Genomic DNA, 3,114 nt, shown 5'->3' with positions numbered 1-3,114 from the left:
ATGCCAAAGTGGTGACCTCGGCTTGTTTCCTTGCCAACCAGAGTTCAATCCCCATAAACACACATTACTTCTGATCATTCGATGTGGTTCAAGCATTCCTATTGGTTCGATAAACATGAACGTCATCCATTTGAGTAAACCTCTGCACTTTGGGGGCAAACAACTTCCTAACTAAGAGGAAGGCTAACCCTAAAAACCTAAATCCTTGAAGCCCCAACCTCCGTTACTAGTTTCCTACAAAGCTCTCTCTCTCTCTCTCTCTCTCTCTCTCTCTCTCTCTCTCAACGCTAACCCTACCCTCCACACGAACGCTCTGCCTTCACTGGACAAGTCCGCCTCCGTTGCCGCTAGCTATTCTTCTAGTGCCCGGACCGGTGACCATCCCTTCTCTGATAATGTGGAACACATATGTCAGAAGCTCCAAAAATTGAATGTGTTGCACGAGCAGCGAGCACCACACTTGTGCTAGTGCAGCTTGTGGGACGGGACAGGGATCCCCGCAAGAATAAATTACTCAATAGGTAGCGGGGACACGGACGAGAATGAGCAGCGGACATAGATGAGTTTCATAGGGACGAGGATGACATGGCAATAACCGATCGGTTTCTGCCTGTTGCCATCTTAAGATGAGACGATGGAGACGAATGGGTGAAGGAAAGCGATTCAGTATGGATAACAGACGAGAAAGAGGGGATGACGCGGTTATTTTACATGTGGGCCCCATGACACAGGGGGTTATCACGACTGATCGATGCCAGCTCCAGATCGGCCGCCTGATTCCAAACTTTTACCATATGATATGCCACTGGATTTGAAAGCTTTGATAGAAAATTATCCTACCCACTTTCACCTTTAGCCGAGCCTCTGCCGAGTACATCCACATTCCAGGTTTTGACATGATCTTCTAGGACTATAGCTCAGATTTTATCGAGCGGTGACTATAGCTCAGCTAGCTACAACATAGGGTCGCCTCAATGGGAGCCCGTAGTGGGTCAGCCCAGTAGAGAGTCGTTGGGATGATTCATTCCCTTGTCTAGTTACTTTCTTCTATTTTCTCTCTCTAAAAAAGTTACTTTGTTCTATTCGTTTTTCTCCTTTTTATTATTTTTAAAAATATTCTAAGTACACATATTTCAAAAGTTAGTTTACTTAAATTTTAAAAATCGTCCACCTCACATTTTAAACATGTTTATGTAGTATAAAATTTTGGTTGGCACATTTTCTGGAAAATATTTGTAGCATTTAAAAAATGTTCATGATTTTTTCTAAATGTTCACAGATTTTAAAAATATGACTATTACATTTTTATGAAATTTATATAATGTTTGCATGCTTAAAATAACGTTTTCCACAATTTTACAAAAATGTTCATGACATTTAAAAATTGTTCCTACCGTTTTATAAAAATGTTCTTAATATATAATAAAAGTTTGTACCATTTAAAAAAATGCTGCAACACCTAACAAAATGTTTGCATGTTTTACAAAAATATTCATGAAATTCTTGAAAAATGTTCACAAGTGTGTTTCATGTGTTTTAAAAAAATGTTCAATGTGCATTTTGCAAAATGTTCAACATGTATGTGAAATACGTTTATGTAAATTGGTCAACGTGTATTTGAAAAAGTCGTTATGTGTTTGAAAAATGGAAAAAATGAAAAGGGGGGAAAAGACAACAAAAATGAAGAAAACAGGAAGAAACCAATAAACCCAAAGAAAAACTGAAAATAAAAAGGGCATTGCTACGCGGCCGTTGGCGGATGTTTTGAAAAGATCCGCCGCCTTGCGGGCCGTTCGATTGTATAACGTGAGCCACCTATTACTTTTTTCTATTTTCCTGCAACAAGACACTTGTTGCAAACTCATTCTTGCAACAAGACCCTTGTTGCGAAATTTTTTTCCTGCAACAAGACCCTTGTTGCAAACCTCATTCTTGCAACAAGACCCATGTTGCGAAATTTGTTCTCTTTTTTCCTGCAACAAGACCCTTGTTGCAAACCTCATTTTTGTAACGAAACCCTTGTTGTGAAATTTGTTCTCTTTTTTCCTGCAACAAGACCCTTGTTGCAAACCTCTTTCCTACGAAAAGTCCCCTCTTGCAAAATTGCCTCTTCTCTGTAGTCCTGCAACAAGACCCATGTTGCAATTTCTTCTGCAAGAAAGATGTTGCCAAGAACGTCACCGCATTGTAGACGCCATTGCAACAACGTCGTTGTCGCAGGAACTATTGTTGCTCGTGGTACCGACGTTTGCGGCTGACCTCGAGGAGGCATCAACCATGGCCATCCATGCCGGTGCTCCTCCAGGATGGCGGTGATGTGCCTCGCAGAGGAAAAAGAGAAAGGAGCGGGGAGGAGAAGAGAAGGGGCGTGGGTGGAGGAGCAACGACTTTTGGATTGATGCGTATTCATGGAAGTGATCTGGAGGTAGGAGACGAGGTTGGGAAAGAAGATGTGAATGGATACGTCCATTGGAGATAAAAAGGAAAAGGAGAGCGGTGGTGCAGGCCCACGTGGGCACGTGGCGCACAGGGAAGGCAGTGGATGGGTGCTCGAAATCCGTCGGTGGAGGAGAGTAAATTGCTATGGGGCGTTCTACTCGTCTGCCGGCTGACTGCCAGCCGTTAGATTTACCGTATCAAGCGGTTGAACGCGCCTCCACTACTGCAACACATGTCTTGTTGTGGAATTATTTCTGCAACACATGTCTTGTTGCAGAATTTTTTTGCAACTAAGGTTTTATTGTAACACTTTTTGCAGCTGAAGTTTGGTTGCAGAAAAATTCACAAGAACAGTTTTGTTGCAAAATGTAGACCCGTCGTACAACATCACAACACCGCGTATGTTTCAGAAGCATCACTCCTATTGCAGAACCGAGTTCAACAAAGGATCGTATGCGGCGCCTGACTTGGATGCGTGTCACGCAGGGGAGGTGGCGGATGCGGCCGCCGTGATCCGCCGGGTGATGATAAGCGTTTCCCAAATAAAAAACAAAAGAATATAGAGAAACACAGAAAAAAAAAACTCAGAAGGTTCTAAAACCGGTCTGAACTTCCAGAACTGTTTGTTGGGCCGATTTTATAGCTATTGCATACCGACCGGTGGGGTTCGAACGT

The sequence above is a fragment of the Triticum urartu genome, chromosome 2 (genome assembly GCF_003073215.2).
Source record: "Triticum urartu cultivar G1812 chromosome 2, Tu2.1, whole genome shotgun sequence".
Classification (NCBI taxonomy): domain Eukaryota; kingdom Viridiplantae; phylum Streptophyta; class Magnoliopsida; order Poales; family Poaceae; genus Triticum; species Triticum urartu.
The sequence above is the reverse complement of the archived record's forward strand: the minus strand, read 5'-3'. Positions refer to the sequence as shown.